General features: G+C 55.7%; 1 protein-coding gene across 2 annotated transcripts in view; it reads right to left on the bottom strand.

Moving 5' to 3' along the window:
* Positions 1 to 18481, bottom strand: part of RARA (retinoic acid receptor alpha) — a 49494-nt gene that overhangs the window by 26942 nt on the left and 4071 nt on the right. The window contains exon 1 of one of the 2 annotated variants that reach the window (XM_073005332.1): positions 13291 to 13498. The exons of the other annotated variant lie outside the window; for it this stretch is intronic. The gene's annotated coding sequence lies outside the window, so the exon portion shown is untranslated. Of the gene's footprint in view, positions 1 to 13290; positions 13499 to 18481 lie in introns of those variants that run through there. 2 annotated transcript variants of the gene reach the window in all.

Raw genomic sequence — 18481 nt, forward strand, 5'->3', positions numbered from 1 at the left:
TGGGCACTGAAGAACAGGCACACGGGCATTCCCCATGGAGCTCCCCAACCTGGGCTGCCGGAGATTTTCCCGTGGCACCCAGCTGAGCAGACAGCTGGCACCATGCCTGGCTGGCAGAGACGACCTGGAAGCAGGGCCCAGACACTGCTGGGGGTGGCAGGATAGCACAGCCAGGCTGGGGAGACAGGAACAGAGCCCAGAGCCTTGGAGAGCCTCTCACCCACAATCCTGAGGGGAAAGGGTCCACAGTGCCACCTCAAGGGATCACTGCAGTAGAAGCAGGCAGCTGGCCCTCCTTCCCCTAGTGAGGGTTACCTGAGGTCAAGATGCAGAGAACGTGTGCTGGGGGGGTGGGGGAAGAAGGAGGGGGAGGAAAAGCCGCTTCCCTAAAGCACTGGCACTTCTCAGAAAAATGACTCCTAAGCCAGGGGGCCCCTCTTACACCACTTCCCCCCCTAGATCCAAGCCCCAGCACCCCAGACGGGTTTGTCCCACAGGCCCTGGGAGGAGGTCCATTTACATACATACTACTAGGAAAATGGGAACTGAGGACTCCTAGGTATCACCTCCAGCACTTAACAGCATGGATGGCCCAGGGGTAGGCAATGTGTAGGAGGGCAAGGACTGCCCAGGAAGCCTCCTACCCCCAGGCAATGAAGCAGAGATTGATCTCAGGGTTCACCCACATACTTCTGACTGCAGAAGCAAAACACATAAAGTGGGATGGCAGGTGGGCAGAAGATGAAAGGCCAGATGCCCCCTTCACCAGTGTGAATAGACATCCACACCCTGTTTGAACAGCTAGCACCAGAGGATATACACAGATAATACCATAGGGTAGACAGAGAGACAGAGATGAACCCAGAGATTCCACAACACAGTGAGACAGACAGGCAGCAACAAGAGCAAAGAGGGAGAACACAAATAACATATCCGCAAGAGGACAAGAGGATGTTTCAAATCCATTTTGGGTATAGGTTATACATAAATACATATGCATGTATTTATATATGAAAAATACATATATGAAAGACAAAAGAGGCCGGGCGCGGTGGCTCAAGCCTGTAATCCCAGCACTTTGGGAGGCCGAGGCAGGCGGATCACGAGGTCAGGAGATCGAGACCATCCTGGCTAACACGGTGAAACCCCGTCTCTACTAAAAAATACAAAAAACTAGCCGGGCGAGGTGGCGGGCACCTGTAGTCCCAGCTACTAGGGAGGCTGAGGCAGGAGAATGGCGTGAACCCGGGAGGCGGAGCTTGCAGTGAGCCGAGATCCGGCCACTGCACTCCAACCTGGGTGACAGAGCGAGACTCCGTCTCAAAAAAAAAAAAAAAAAAAAAAAAAAGGCCGGGCGCGGTGGCTCAAGCCTGTAATCCCAGCACTTTGGGAGGCCGAGACGGGCGGATCACGAGGTCAGGAGATCAAGACCATCCTGGCTGACACGGTGAAACCCCGTCTCTACTAAAAAATACAAAAAACTAGCCGGGCGAGGTGGCCGGCGCCTGTAGTCCCAGCTACTCGGGAGGCTGAGGCAGGAGAATGGCGTGAACCCGGGAGGCAGAGCTTGCAGTGAGCTGAGATCTGGCCACTGCACTCCAGCCTGGGCCACAGAGCAAGACTCCGTCTCAAAAAAAAAAAAAAAAAAAAGAAAGACAAAAGAAAAGAGACAAAAAGAAACACGGCCAATCAAAAGCACATTGAAGCTGGGGGTGGTGGCTCACGCCTGTAATCCCACCACTTTGGGAGGCTGGGGCAGGTAGATCACCTGAGTCAGGAGTTCAAGACCAGCCTGGCCAACATGACAAAACCCCGTCTCTACTAAAAATACAAAAGTTAGCCGGGTATGGTGGCTCACACCTATAATCCCAGCACTTTGGGAGGCTGAGGCGGGGGGATCACCTGAGGTCAGGAGTTTGAGACCAGCCTGGCCAACATGGTAAAACCCATCTCTACTAAAAAATACAAAAATCTACTAAAAAATTATCCAGGCATGGTGGCGGGCACCTGTAATTCCAGCTAATTGGGAGGGTGAAGCAGGAGAATCGCTTGAACCAGGGAGGCGGAGGTTGCAGTGAGCCGAGATCACACCACTGCATTCCAGCATGGGTAACAGAGCAAGACTCTGTCTCAAAAAAAAAACAAAAACAAAAACAAAACAAAAAAAACAAATACAAAAGTTATCCAGGCGTGGTGGTACATGCCTATAATCCCAGCTACTCAGGAGGCTGAGGCACGAGAATTGCTTGAACCCAGGAGGCAGTGAGCCGAGACTGCACCACTGAACTTCAGCCTAGGCAACAGAGTAAGGCTCTATCTCAAAAAAAAAAAAAAAAAAAAAAAAAAAAAAAAAAAAAAAAAAAGCACAATGAGATACCACTTCATACCCACTAGGCTAGCTCTAATAAGAAAGACAGATAATAACAAGTACTGGCGAGGATGTGGAGAAATTTGAATCCTCATATATTGCTGGTAGGAATGTAAAATAGAATAGCTGTTTTGGAAAACAGTTTGGCAGTTCCTCAAAAGGTTAAACACAGCAGTAGCATATGAGCCAGCAATTCTACTCCTAGGTATCTACCCAAGAGATATGACAATGTAAGTCCACAAAAAGACTTACACATGAACATTCACAGCAGCGTTATTCCTAATAGCCAAAAAGTGGAACCAACCCAAAAGTCCATCAACTGATGAATAAATAAAATATTGTATATCCCTACAATGGAATGTTATTCTGCCAAAAAAAAGAATGAAGTACTGATACTATGATATAGATATTCCTTGAAAACATTATGCCAGTTACAAAGACCATATATTGTAGGATTCCATTTATATGAAATGTCCAGGATAGGCACATTTATAGAGACAGAAAGCAGACTTGCGGTTACCAGGGGCTGGGGCGTGGATTTGAGGAAGATGGGAAGTGACCGTTCCTGGGTATGGGGGCTCTTTTTGGGGTGATAAAAATGTTCTAAAATTGATTGTGGTGGTAGTTTCACAATTCTGAATATACTAAAACCACTGAATGGGTAAATTTTATGGTATGTGAATTATATCTCAATAAAGCTGTTTTTAAAAGAAGAGGGAAGAAAGGAAAGAAACAGGGCCACAGAGACTCAAAATAAGGACTGTCCCTTTCCAACACCCCTTGCCACTCCACCCTAAGCTCAGGCTACAGTAGGTTCCAGGCTCTGAGCTCCAGACTCCAGCCTCAAACCTAGAGTCCAGGGGACAAGCACATGGCCAGCATTTGGTTGAAGACCAGGCCTGGGAAGGGGGAGTTCCTGCCAAGGCCACTGTGGAAGAGGCCAGGACTTCTGGCCCAGCTGAGCCAGCCAGCCTGTGTGGACCTGAGGGAGAGAGGGCAGGAGGGGACAGGTACTGGGCTAGGGAGAGGAGGCTGCCCCAGGAGTAAAATTTGGACCTTGCTAATGACCACGAGTTTTACTGTTACTCATTATGACAACCATAGGGCCTCTCTCCTCACTCCTGAATAAAGACCCCCTTCCTACCCCAGGCCCCTGCCAATTCCGTCCTAGGCTGACAGAGCTGATGTCAGAGGAACAGGGGCCCCACCCACTGGACCAGCTGCCGCCCTGGCCCCCTCCCAACTCCTGTGGGGCCCCACACAACGGGAACTGGAGCTGGGGGAGCCATGCAAGGGAAGAAGAGGCTGGCGGAACCTCATCAGTTCCTATAGTTGGACCCTCACACACAAATACACATACAAACTCATGCATGCAGGTCTACAGAAAACATCTGGGTGGCAAGAGCATGCCTGCAGCCCCAGCCTGTGTGTGTGCAGGCATGCATGTGAGGAGAGGGAACCTGGAGATACCATCTCTCCACACCTGGGCTCTACCACACAGTGAACACAGCTCAGAAACTGCATGCATGGGCCCCAGCACACAGCTCCCCAAAGACACAACCACAGCTCCACAGTCTCCCAGACTGTATATTCTTCGGACCTCATAGAGCCAGGGTGGCCCTTGTACCTGCTGCTTCTGCCAAAAGATGCTCTGAGGTCCTCCCTGTGGGCCCAGCCCATGCACCAGGTCCACAAACACTCAGGTGAATTCACAGCCACACAGAGGCCTGCCTCTCTCAAGGTGAGGCCCAAGGGGCAGCTAACCCAAAGTGAGGCCTCCATAACCCAGGCTGAGACCCAGAATGCCATCCAGATCCCAGGCATTCGGACCCAGCCTTTGGGGGTTGGGAGGTCAGTTCAGTCAGTCCAGCCTGGACCCTCTGGAACCCACCCTTGCTGCCAGAGAAGAGAAAACCACAGCCACATGAACTCTGCCCCTGAGGAGTTTGAAATTGAACCAAACTTCAATCCCCACTACCCCCACCTCACCCCTCAGCCCACTACCCACACACACTACAGAGCAAGGCTGGAAGGCCTCCCCAGACCCCTATCAGAGCCTCCAAAAAGCCTAACCCAGCTCTGCCTGCAAACTTCAGTGCAAATTTACTCAGCTCCCTGGGGAGGTCCTTGAGCTGCAGGACAGACTAAAGGTCACAGAAATGGGCCAAGGGCCAGATAGACCAGAGAACAGGGATGGGCAAGGGCAGGGATAACCAGGGTGGGCCTGAAAGGGCACAGGCTCTGCCTCAGAAGGTCCTTCAGGAGCTATGACCCTCAGAGAGACACCTGGGCCCCAGCCCCCGACACCCCAGCAGGGGAGAAGGCCTCGGCAGAGAATCGAAACCAGTACCAAAGAGAGGGAAAACAAACTACCCACATCCAACCTCCACCCTATGCCAGCCACCTCCACTGCCCACGGGCACCCTCCCCTGAGAGAGAGAAAACCACAGGCCCACACCTCCAATATACCGAGCCTAGCCTCAGCACAGCAGAAAAAGGAGTAGGGGGCTGGAGCACCTGCAACCAGCCCCACACCCCTGCCCACTGGGGCCGCTCTCACCCTCAGAAGGTGCCAGGATCCCTTCCCCAGCATCAGCGTGCCTAGCTGCCCACGCGTTACACCCCAGAGTCACACACCTAGAGAAAAAAGTGAGAGCTTTCTGAGCCACGAAGATGGGAGAAAGAACCAGAAGTCGGAAGGGTCAAATCTCAGCTCTGCCACTCTGGGTGACCTTATGCAAGTCTCTTAACCTCTCTAAGCAACTGTTTACTCGCCTGTGAACTGTCTACCTCAACAACAAGCTGTGCGATTTCAGACAGGAAGTCCTGGAAAGCACCCAGCCGAGAGCTTGGCACAGGGGAGGCCCGGGCAACTGGAGTCCTCCATCCCCACACCCCTTGCCACCACCTTGGTGCCCCTCAGCACTTGGCCTGCTGTCCCTTGCCTCACCCCACCCAGGGCAACATCTGTTGACAGGGCCAGGAAGGAGAGTTACCCATTTCCCAGGGCCTGCTTCCCTCAGACGGACAAGAGGGATGTGGAGAAAGGGATATTCGGGGTGTGGGTGGAGGCCTGACCACAACCCTTTCCAAATTCCCTTCTTTCATTTCACAAACCAAAAAAGGGAAACCTTTGGATTTGAGGAGGGGAGAAGGGGAAGAGAAATATACCATTTCCTCCCCTATACTCAGGACAGAGAAGCAGGGGACCCCAAACCCAGCTGGGCCTGGCCCCAGCCTCCCTTCCTCATTCATTCTCTCTGTTCTCCAGGCTCCCCCGAAACAATGGTTCCCAAGAAATAGAGGTCAGACAGACTCAGAGGGGCTGAGAGAAGGGGAAAAGGATTGGGGAGCTTAAAAGAAGGGGAGACTGGGGGTTTCCTAAGCATTCTAGACAGTTAGTGAATCATATGCAAATGACACCCAGAGCTCAAGCTCAACTCGGGCAGGAGGGACTCCAGCCCTGGCAGAAACAAAGCCCTGCCGCCTTTGGACCCCTATCCCGCCAGGAGCTGGCCAAGCAGGCAGAACAGGGTAGATTCTAAACTAGAACCATTTACGAACTTTCCAGGAAAACACACTCCCATACATACAAAGCCACAACCTCTCCCCTCCCCAGTGCTTCTCATATCTGCAGACAGGGGTTGGGGAGCAGCGATGACTACTCGCCGCTTTTTCAAGGGTCTCCTCTGGCCAAGGCTCTCACCCCTCTCCTCCCTGGCAAGCCTACAATCCGGCCACTCGGGTCCTCTGTTTCCTGTCTGTTCACCAGGGTCTGGGCTGCAGGAAGCCCGGTTAGCCAAGCCTCATTATATTTTTTATTTTTTACATTTTATTTATTTATGTATTTATTTTGAGATGGAGTCTCACCCTGTTACCCAGGCTGGAGTGCAATGGCACAATCTCGGCTCACTGCAACCTCTGCCTCCCTGGTTCAAGGGATTCTCCTGCCTCAGCCTCCCGAGTAGCTGGGATTACAGGCACCCGCCACCATGCCCAGCTAATTTTTGTATGTTTAGTAGAGACGGGGTTTCACCATGTTCACGAGGCTGGTCTCAAACTCTTGACCTTGTGATCGCCCACCTTGGCCTCCCAAAGTGCTGGGATTATAGGTGTGAGCCACTGTGCCCGGCCAGCCCAGCCTCATTTTAAAAGAGGCTACCCTAGGAGGGCTGGAGAAGGATCACCTGGGGGTGGCTGGGATAGCTGGAGGGTGCCTCTTCCCCACCAACCCCACAGAACCCCAGGCCAGCCTTGCTAGAGCTAGGACTGGTTTGAAAATCTGCCCTAGTCGATGCAGGTGATAAGCATGTCCTCCTGGGAGTCAGGGGAAGGAAGAAGTCCAGTATCTCACTTCCGGGTGCTACCACTGCCCACTGCCTCAAGACACAGTGGGCCGGGCGCGGTGGCTCAAGCCTGTAATCCCAGCACTTTGGGAGGCCGAGATGGGTGGATCACGAGGTCAGGAGATCGAGACCATCCTGGCTAACACGGTGAAACCCCATCTCTACTAAAAATACAAAAAAATTAGCCGGGCGTGGTGGCAGGCGCCTGTAGTCCCTGCTACTCGGGAGGCTGAGGCAGGAGAATGGCGTGAACCCAGGAGGCGGAGCTTGCAGTGAGCCGAGATAGTGCCACTGCACTCCAGCCTGGGCGACAGAGCAAGACTCCGCCTAAAAAAAAAAAAAAAAAAAAAAAAAAAAGACACAGTGCCTTGTCCCAAAAGAATAGGTCCAATGTCTCCAGAGCTTGTACTCCACTCAGCCCAGGGTTATTCCCTAGCTACAGAGAGCTGCAGGACCCCACGGGCCATAATCTCACCAGTGACTGGATACCAGGCAGGAAGGGCGACTGGACAATCCAAGCTCGGGGCAGTCCAGGTTTTAGGAGGAGGAAGTGGGGGTCTCTGCTGGTCAGGGTAGTGCTCCCAACTCCTCCATCCCCAGGGGCCATACCCCAGATCCCCCGGGGGACATGCTCAGGACCTCTGAAGCCCAGGGTGTCTGAGACGTCCACCTAGAACCAGAACTGAAGCCTCCCTACTCCAAGCAGCGAGTAGGTGAAAGGGCAGGGGGTAATTCAGGCCTCAAGAAGAGGGACCCACCCACAAGGAAGGAAAAAAAATGGGAAGAGGAAGAGATGAGCCTACTGAGGCCACAGCCAGACCACAGAAATGTGTGGACCATACACAGGCAGCTCTGTCGGGTGAGGGACCAAAGGGGCACAGACAAAAGGGGACCCCCTAGCTTGGAAACCACCGACCTCACATCCAGCCTGGCACGGGGCTTTCCCCACCCTCACCTTGGCAGCTGTCCCCCTCACCACTACCTCCTCTCCACAGTACCAAGCAGGAAACACAGTACTCTCACAATGGGGGGACAGTTTACAGAGAAACAGGCAGGGCCAGGGTGGGCAGATCGCCTGCAGCAGCCCCTGCCCCTCCCCTCAGCTCAGCCCAACCCTGAAACTGCCATATTCTGAGTCCCAGGGCAAACTGCCAGCTGGACTAGATGGTACCAGCCCCCTCTCAGCATCCCACCCTGGGGACCCACGCTGCAGGGAATCCAGGAATACACCCCCCCCCAGTCCTGCCTCAGGATATCCTTTTGGCTCTGACCCCAGACCAGGCCTGAGTCAGACTATGCCCTGCCCCATAGCCCCCCTCCGACCCATTGACCGCCCCCCCATCAACTTCCTACTCCACAGCCGCCTACTCAAGTTGGGGCTAGAACTAGGGGGAATCTCTTCCCCTCTCCATCCCCAGCTGAACAGGGAAGCCCCCAGTGGGGTAGGGATAATAGGTCACAGAGCCCCATGGCCTCCCCTTAGAGAAGAGGGCCTGCCGGACAAGGGAGAAGCAGGTGCAGGCTGTGTGTGTAGGGGAAGGCATAGTCTGCAGAGCCCCCACCTCCCCAGCCCCACACACACGCAACCTGGGACTCTGCCCCAGAGCCCCTTGACACTCCAGCCTGGAGTCCAGGAAGCCACAGAAACTCCCTGGGGAAGGTGGTTTCCATCAGAACACGGGATGGGAGCAGGCTCCAGAACTGTATATGAGGACAGATAGGGAGCACAGAGGTTTCCTGAATGGGCATCTCTATGAGCGAGAGGAACCCTGGCCAGAGTGGACAAGGGCTGCAAAATCAGTCAGACTCACAAAGTCACAGCCAGATGCGGTCACAGTCTCCCCAGCACTCAGTCTGAGTAGGTGGCAGTGACTCCTCCCCACAGACAGAAGTCTGGGGGGTCCTGGGGAATCTGGAGCATCAGAGACCACACACACTCAGCCTGAAAGGACCCCCCAGTCAAGTCCCCCAAGTACCCCCCTAGCCTAGCGGGGAAGGGTAGCTCCTTCCCCACAAGAACCAGGGCTAGTGCCCATGGCAGACATCACCATGGCAACCAACAACAAACATCCCGGGAACCACAGTGGGACAGGAAGTGACAGCCATGTGACAGGAAGACATTTTTTTTCTCAGTGTTGGGGGGTGATGAAGATTGTTTGCAGCCCCTGGGGAATCAGCTGTCCCCAGGTTTCTCCTACCTGGAGTTGGAGGGAAGGGGGACCACTAGGAAGGAGGCCAACCCCCCCTTGCTCTGCACAGTGGATCACAGGACTGACAGGGCTCTCCCTCCTGCCTGCCACTCATGGGTTCCCCCCTTAACCCCCCTCTTTTCCACTTCCTGCCGTGACTGGAGATCAGAGAACTCCCCACCGCAGCTTCCCCTTCTCAAGTCTCGATTCCTGGGCTGAAGGTTTCACTGTGGGGTGAGGGACAGAGGGAAGGAGGGCTGAGGACCTGCAGTAGGACCCAGGGGACAGAGGCTCCGGGGAGAGGGCCAGGATAAAGCCACTCCAAGGTAGGTGTGTACACACAGACACACAGCGAGTGGGTCACAGTGACACCGCCTGCAGGGTACAATGACACATGGAGACTGCCTGACCTCAAGTAACTCTGGGGGGAGAGGGAACAGCCAGAGGACCCAGCCCTGGCGTGCCCCATTCTTGCCCTGTCCTCAGCCTCCAGGTTCATCTCCGGCATCTACTGGCCTCCAGGCAAGCAAGGTCCCAACTGTGCCACCTCTCCCCTGCCGCCTCTTCCCTGCCACCTCTCCCCTGCCTTTTGTGCTGAGGAATCCCCCTCACTGCTCCAAGGTGCCTGCCCAGACGAGGGCACCTTGGCTGAAGGTGGGGGAATGGAACCTCCCTCCACCCCCCTCCCCTTCTCTGCAGATGTCCCAGACTATATTTAGCCCAAACCGGGCGGCCAGCCAGACCCAGACTCCCCACTGGCCCAGAGCTGAGCTCCCAGTTTTTAGGCAATTAAAACATTAACAGAGAACCACCCCCATCTACACACCCCACACCCCCAGCCCTGCCAGGGCAGCACAGCTCTGAAAACTTGAAGGAAGGCAGCCCAGCTCTGCAGCCACAGATGGGGGTGGGGGTCATCAGGCAGGACAGGGGCATCATCCATAAGACCAGGTTGACACTTGGAGTGGCGAAGGGGAAGCCTTTCCTTGTTCCAGCAGAAGGGAAAGGCATATCCAGTTGGGGGGGTGGAGTTGCCTAGCTGCAGAAATTACACCTGTCATTCTGCAGCCCCCTCCCAGGCAAGCTCCAGTTATAGGGCTGGGGTTGGCAACAGGTGCGGGCCAGCCTGGCAGCAGCCTAATCCCCCCACTGGCTCCCCAGGCTGACAGTGGTGCCTAGAGGTCCAGCAGTGGCCCTTTGGGGCAGGATGTTAAGTAGGAGGAGGTGTCACTGGCCAGAGGGGTGGGCAGCCCATGGCCCTTCCGTAAGAGCTGGCCCTCATGATGTGTGCTGGAGGGTCTAGGGAAGCCAGGGAAAACGTAGTTCCATAGCACCTATTTCATTTCCCCATGATGCCAGGTGGGCGGGCTAGAGTGTGGGAGGTCTGTCTGCCTGTCTCTTCCTCCTCCTCCTCCTCCTCTCCAAATTCCAGGAACAGGCAAGGGAGGCTCCAGTTGTGGGGAGAGAGGGAGAGCAAGCGGGCGGTCCCAGCTAGGGGGGAGCGAGGGGAGGGCGGGACTGGAGCGGGAGGCAAGATCCAGACGAAGCAAGAGACACCCACACCCGAGACACCCACACCCGAGCCAGACTGAGGACAGACACACCAACGCTGACACATTCTCACACTAGGCCAGGTCCCCACATGCTGCCCACCCTGTGGGGACACCCAGACACCCTTAGCCAATTCTGCCAATTCTCAGAATACTCCCCGGACACACACGGAGATCCAGGCCCTGCCCCTCACCGCGCATCCCCCCACAAACCGTGTGGGCTCCAGACAGCAGCCAGAGGGTGGAGAGGGGAGTAGAGGGAGGAAAGACAGCAGGCGTCAGAGAGAATGTGCAGCCCTGGGAGCCGGGGTATCAGTTGCCATACTCCTTTCCCAAAACCCAGTAAGTCAAGACAACCCTGGTCATCTTACCAGGGGCCCTGCCAGCTTCCCACACTCCCAAAACTACCAACACAAGATGGGGGTGGGTACTGAGCAAGCGGAGATTACCCCGCTTATTTGTCGCAGGGACAGGATTACCATCCCCAGATGCCTATCACCCCAGATCCCAGGCAGTGCTCCCAAATATTAATAGACCCCACAGAGGCCAAAACATACCTACCCCTCCAGCCCAGCCTAAGTCCTATCCGGCTCATGCTTCCAAGAGGACTGGAAACTGGGCATTGGGGTTTGTATTTTGGGACAGGCCCCACCCTCACATCACACAGTTCTGAGGACCATCCCACCTGAGACTAGAGTCTGAGCAAGGAGTGGCCTGGGAGGAAAGGTCCCAGAGGGCAGAGTCAGCTTCCAAGACTAAATGGTTTAGGGGAAGGGGTGCTCATTAGCTGGGGTCTGGGTGAATGTCCCCAAAACAGAACTGAGGGGCCACTCCGACAATGTCCTCTCCCCCATACTTAGATGGGGTGGCAGGAACCACGTCATGGCACATGTGGGTGACTATGCCCAGCGGGGGAGGCACATGGGCAATCAGGATGGGGCTGCCCACAGCTGGCTTCCTGCCAGGCTGCCTCAAGGTTGGGAGTAGGAAGGGGACTAAAAAGGAGTCCCAGGGTGGCAGCTGGGGCATTTAGGGTCAGACTGAAGGGATAGAGATTTAGGGGCTATAGGAAGGAGGAGGTGGCCAGGATTAAGCCATTCCAAGCCTAGGATCTTCTCAGAACTGCCACTGCATCTGTGCCACCGTTGTCAGTCTGATGGTGAAACCCCTGCAGTGACACCTCATGTACACTCACTCATACCCTCAAAATCCTTGCAAATCCAAGATCCTCAGCTCCCAAGAGGCTACTCCAGTCTGACCCTCCTGACCTCTCTTTCAGGATACCACATGGTCCAGACTCCCAGGCAGTACTGATGTCCCAGCTCCTCCTAGCATACCATCTTTCACAGCCACAAACTCCCAGACTCCACAACCAACCCCTCTTCTTCCTCCAGGAAGAAGCACCATACAACCAACTCCAAATATTTTTTCTCTTGTTCCTCCCCCCTAGCCTCATCTCCACCCGCCCCCCGCCCCCTCCAGGGGAAGCCCCAAGGCTCCAAGCCACCCCCACTCCAACCTGGGGCTTCCCCGGCACAGCCTCCTCATCGGGCCCTGTAGGAGAGTTTGGGGCCTGAGGTCCAATTTCCTAGCAAGACCTGGAAGGTCCTTACAGAACCACTTCCCCAAAACAATCTTGCCCTATGAAGACTGCAGACAGGGAAGGGTATAAGAGACATCCCAGAATGTCCTGGCCAGGAAAGTGAGGAGAGGGAGTGTCAAGGGCAGAAGTGATCCTTGGGGTAAGCAGCAGGGCGTGGGGAGTTGGGCGGTGTTCTCAGAAACAATCCTTTCCAAGAATATATACATACACATATGTGCACACAGCCATCAGACAGAAGGCAACTTGGTTACAGAAGACAGAGCCAGAGAGGGCAGGAGGTACCCTTCCAGGCCATCACATTGGGCATCCGATCCAAGACAGGATGGAGGGTGCGGAAGCATCTCCAAGGCTGGGGAGCTCTTCTGTCTGGTTTCCGGATTAGTTGGTCCCCATCCCCACCCTAACACATTGGAGGCCTGTCCTTCGCAAGGAGCAGCCTGACAATAGGGCAGTGCCCAGAGAGAAGATGAGAGGACATAGCCAAGCTCATATCCCAGCCGCCCCCCCCCAACCCCACAACAGGCTCACACACACATCTGGCCAGCAGCTTCCAAGCCTCGTGGGTGGCACCAGGTCCCAGACACCCTCAGCAGAGCAAAGTCCACCAGTCTATTCCGTCTTTCCCTCACCCCAAAAAGCTCCCACACCCCATGGTGGCACAAGACCCAGGAACACCCCTACATACATACTGCACTGGCTCCTGCACCCAATTCTGAGTGAGTTCCCCTCACTCCACGGGGGACACCAGCTGAGCGGGCCCCGCCCCCGGCCGGCTCCCTCTGGTGGGAGCGAGCCCCCTGGCTGATTCTCCCTAAACCACAGGGCAGCTCAGATAACAGGAGGGAAAAAGAGAGGGGGCTAGTCCGTTGAGCATCCGATCTCTCCCCAAACAGGTTTGAAAGCCTTTTTGTTTTGCTTGTTTTTAAAGAGAAAAAGAGAGAACAGGAGTTCCCAGCGGTGGTTCTGCAACAGCTCGAGCGCGGGGGACACGCGCAGCAGACGGCCACAGACGCCTCAAGGCTGCGCGCGAAGACACGGCGCAGGCAGACGCACAGACGGGGCTCCCCCACCCTGGACACGGCTGCAGCGAGTTGGGAAGCCCAGGAAACCCCGGGTTCCGTCGGAAGCCTCCCGGCACCCAGTCCCCTCCCGCAGCCCCAATCTGGGGCAGGACATGGGGCCCCGACGCCTGTGGGAACCAGGGGCTCCCCAAAATCCCCGGGGGAGGAGTTACCTCGCAGCCGGGGACGCAACCCGTTCGGGGTGCCCGCGAGCACAGCGTCTGCCCTAACCCGGCGCCCTGGTGCTGCTCGGCATCAGGGTGCGGGGTCCCGGGAGAGGAGCCGTCCGGGGGGCCGCGGCTCAGGGGCGCGGGGCGACGGCAGCGGCCATAGCGAGTCACGTGCGGAGGCTGAAACTTTACCCGGAGCCCCAGACTGAAGGGGCGGAGGGTACGGAGCAGAGGTGGGGGGAGGCCCTCTCCCTCAGGCCCGCCCCTGCCCGCCCACCGACCAATCATCAGCCAGGGGCGGATCTACAGATTCACGCCCGCCCCCGCCTCTCCTTAATAGACCCCGAGAAGGGCGAGTCTTAAAGGAGCCGCTCCTAGCTGAAGACTAGACCGTGGGAATCCGGGAGAATCCCTCCCTCAGACCCAGAACCGAAGATTCGGAGCGACATGGGGGGTGAGGTTCTGCGGAAAGAATGAAAATAGCGCTCGGTGGAGAAGACCGCAGCGTGTGGTATCCTACACTCCTTTCCCCCCAACCACACACACACCCACACCTAAACCCGAGAAGTGAGGCGGCGGCGTAACATGGAAGTGAGTGCGGTGACTCCTGCCCTAGCTGTCAAGCCCTTGAATCCTATAATTATAATCCTCTTCTAGGGACCAGCTGGAACTGAGAGCTGTGTGACCTTGACCAAGTCACTTCCCTTCCCTGGATCTTAAGTATCTCAGCTGCAAGAAGAAAAAAGAAAAGAGTCCAGGAGTAGATCTCCCGCAAGTACATCTCTTCTTTCCCCAAACACCTTTCCAGCTCCAGTGGGTCCTAGGAACTCTGGCTCAACCCAACCCCCCAACCCCCTTAAAGTACTCTTCTCAAAGGGCAAGACTTTTGGATCTTCCAGTAGGGGCGCCCAGGAGCACCCCTCCGTGCTCAAAGACTCAGACTCAAGCTTCTCTCTCCCGAACAAGCCTGGAGAAGCCAGGAAAGCTCTTGTTCATATTCCAACTGGACAGGATCTGAATCACCCTCCATCTGAGAGACCCCAGTCTCCAACACAGTCATGACCCCGCTCCCAGCCTGCTGCTCTGTTTGGGAGGATCCTGTCCCCATCGCTAGCAGTCCACTGGCGAGCTTAGGGGGAAGCAGAATCGCTTAGGGAATACTCCCCTCTCGCCCTGTTCCCAGGCAGAGAAGTGGCCACGAGTGCCCCCACAGAACTTCCCACTGGAAGGGGAAGTGCTGCACTCCCAGGCCTCCAGCCCAGTGAGGAGACTCTCAGCCTGACCCGGTGGCAGAGCTCTCAGACCCACTGGTCCGACGGCGGCCCCCGCTTTACAGAGGAAAGAGAGGCCAAGAGCAGGCGCTGGGTTTTGTCTACGGTCGCACCAGTTGCAGAGCCGGGTCTAGAACTGAAGTATCTGATTGTCCCTGGCTTTAGCCCAAGAGCCGTGGTAAGGTAGGACAAGCCAGGATGGCGGGACGCTCTGCCCTGAGGGCCGGCGCACGGGAAACTGCCCCAGCAGTGCTGGGCCGCGCTTCCCCAGGCCCCTTCCCGCCCGCTGGGCCGGAGCTGTCTCCCGCTCCCGTCTGGATTTCCGTCTGCCGGTGCGAACCTCCTGCCCAGCCCCTCCCGCCCTGTCCTGTCCAGATTCATCCGCAAACATGCGCTCAGCCGGCAGGAATGCGCCAATGGCTCCCAGATGTGGACGCCACCGCTTAACCCCTTACCCCCCAGCCGCGCTCCCCCAAGGGCCTTCCAGCCTGAGCCCCGACAACAGCAGGGAGCTCTGCCCAGGTGAGAACCAGCCCAGGACTGGAGTCAGCGCCAGCCCACCCCCAGTGCCCACAGGCACCTCCCAACCTAGATCCTACCGGTCTTCCTTCCTTGAGGCTAGAGGGGAAGGCTCATGGACACAAGAATGCAAGCATGCATGCACATAGCTACACTGCCTCCCAAGTGGGACGACCTTCAGGTACACCTGCCATCATAGGGTCAGGCATCCTGGTACAAATGCATTTCCACGTGCACATTCAGGGCAGGGATGTGTACACCCCCAACGCATGTATGCACATCCACGCATGAACAAGTACATTCAAACACATTTGTGCACAGACAAGGGCATGAAGCAGAGGGTGGGGCACACTTCTACACAGGCACAGAAGTTGCCCCATGTGTGGATGAGAGAACAAATTCATACACACAAACCCACCTCCCGCAGGGGTCAGACACTCAAACAAGACCAGCACCCATGTGTACAAACACATAGCATGCACATCTTTGGGGCATTTCCTTCCTGCCCAGGGCAACAAGTACCACCTGTCCAAGGCCCAGCCCTACCCAAGCTTGACTGCAGAAGGCAGGAGAGGTCCCCAGGTGGGGGATCAGGAGTCTTCAATCTGCTGCAGCAGCAGCTGAACTCCAGCTGTGCTGGGCTCATAACAGGGCTTCCACCACCCCCTCCCACCAGGGACCCTGATGCAGGAGGAGAGAAGGGTACCCAGGGAGCAGCAGGAAACTAGCAGAGAGAGAAAAGCCACATGCTCAGGGGCGCCTCACTCTTTAGGAAGGACACTCCTTGGGGCCTACTATTTCCCTGCACACAGGAGATAGGCTGGGGGAGGAGCCTGAGCCACTGGTTTCCCAAGAAAAGGATCCCGCTTCAAACTAGAGGAAGTGAAGGAAGAGAGTCTGGACAGGTACCAAGGCCAGTGGCAGTTCTCAGTAGTCAAAAAAGATAAAATATAGCTCTGAGACACCCTAGGAGGGCCCACACTTCTAGTACAACAAGGCTGTCCTCTCACAGCCTGTGGAAACTCCTGAAGAACAGCATTAAGTGATAGTCCGAAGAGAGGATGAGAAGCAATTGGCCCTCCAAGACCACCAGGATGGTGCGGGAGTTTGTTGGAACCAGCTCCAGCTGACTCCTCTTCCCCTCCCAAGCCTCCTAGCTCTTCCCAAAAGCAGCTCCTCCCACAAGTACCTTAATAGTCCCACTCCATTTGATTCTCACAGTCCTGAAGGGGCAGGCTCCTGTTGCCATTGTACAGATGAGAAAACTGAGGCTCAAAAAGAAAATTGCCTTCCTCAAGGTCATACAGCTTGTCAATAGCAGGGCTGGGATTCAAACCCACGCCAGGTATGGTGGCTCACACCTTTAATCCTAGCACTTTGGGAGGCCAAGATAGGACAGTTGCTTGAGTCCAGGAGTTCAAGACCTGTCTGGGCAACATAGCAAGACCCTGTCTCTTTTTTGTTAAAAAAAAAAAAAAAATATATATATATATATATATATATATATATATATATATATATCTCCCAATCAATGTTCCCTCCTCAACTCTCCCCTCCCCTACTTACTCCAAATCAAACATATATCACTCCACTCTGCCCTGCTACCTCTTCCTTCACCCCTCAGTGGATCACAAGGGAGAAGCGCCATCCTTGCCTGGCTCTGCAGGTTTATGGGTGGGGCCGGGACATGCCAGAGGGAGATCGGAGAAGACACTGGGGGCAGCACACATAGCCCTCCACCCCCACCAAAAGCATGGTGCCCACCTGCCTAGCAGGCATGGCTGGGTGACTCAGCTGCATCCGGGGGAGATGCCAGGGCAGTGACTCACCTACCGAGAAGAGCTGAGCCTGGCACCTTGCCAGCCCCAGGACAGAAGTGACTTAGTCACCACCGAGACTGTGATGCCCAGCAGGCACGGCCCAAGGATTGGAGACAGGGGCAGACTGTCCCTCCATGGTTACATGCGCCCCCTGGTGAAGAATGGGCCTCAGCATTTTGGAGCCAGCAATGTCTGTGCCAGCCCCTGCCCCCTCACCACTGCCCACCCCCACCACACCAGGCCCTGCTCCAGTGCCAACAAGTTTTGTGAGACCCCTGGGCTGCCCTGCCCCCACTGCAGCCTGCCCATCACTCACCACCCACTCTCCCACCTGCCCCACCTCCTCCTGCCACCCAAGTTGTACCCAGGCTGTGAGTCTCCTTTAACATGTCCTGGCAGCACTCCCTGCCCCCACAGCCCCTCTCACCCTCTCCCCCCATACACACATGCACTCATACACACTTCTGCCAGCCTTGTTTCTGCCAGCAGCTGCTGAAGTTGTTGAGCAGGAGGGAAATTGGGAGGGTGGGGTGCAGGGATTGAGTTACCAGAGCTGATGGGGTGGGCTGTCACCCAATCCCTTCCCCAGCTAGTCCCCACCCCCACCCCACCCCTCTACCCACAGTCTCCCTCACCCACCTGCCTCCCTCCCCACCTCTGGCTGGCAGCCTACTGCCCTTTAAGCCCCTCCACCCAAGCTAGAAAATAAATGTTCAAGAGTATTTGTCATGCTAAGACCAGCCCAGTATATGAGAGAGAGAGAGAATGAGACAGAGACGAACAGAAAGAGTAATTCCTGTGCTCAGTGCTCTGGCTACAACCACTAAATATGTGTATGTTGAGCCAGAAGGGGGCTGAGCAACTCCACAAGTCCCAGAAGAGTTGGTGGGGCCCAAGGGGAGTTGACAGGCTAAACAGCCTCAATCCATTTGCACTATTGATTTCTCACACACCGCAGTAGGCCTGATGGGGGGCATGATAAATCAGCCCCCCAGAGACACAGAAACTGAGTGGAGAGAAGGGGAGGGGCTCCTACAATACAAATGGTGGTGCACCATGACCTGCTTGGTGCATTGGGGGTGGGCAGCAGAGGAATAGGAGATGTTGAGTGGCATGAGGCAGGGTAGGGGAGAGGGAGAGGGTGTAAGGCCTGTCTGGAACACCTCCTTCCAGCTGGGTCTGAACTAATTTGAAGGAAGAACTTGGGGGACAGATGCACCATGTGTGGCTACACAGGCAGGGCCTTGAACAACCCCAGGGGGTGCCATTCGCATCATAATCTATGGAATAGTTCCCCCTGCAGCTGTGCAACATGGTGGCCCTTGGGGAGAGCCTAAGGCAGAAGACAGAAAGCAGACTGAATTCTGAGGGACCACAATTCTCCATTAAGTTTTCTTCCTATATACACCCCAACTTGCCCCAACTTTCCCTGCCTCCAGGCCTCAGAGGGGGCCCCCTTCTGACTAGTGATCAGAAGCCAGTAGTAATCTTCCCACTCCTCAACCCTGTTCCCTTTTTTTGTTGGGGAGATTGGCAAACAGCCACCATGACCCACAGGTCCTGGGCAGGGTAGGAAGAGGGCTC

This window comes from Chlorocebus sabaeus, chromosome 16 (genome assembly GCF_047675955.1).
Source record: "Chlorocebus sabaeus isolate Y175 chromosome 16, mChlSab1.0.hap1, whole genome shotgun sequence".
NCBI lineage: Eukaryota > Metazoa > Chordata > Mammalia > Primates > Cercopithecidae > Chlorocebus > Chlorocebus sabaeus.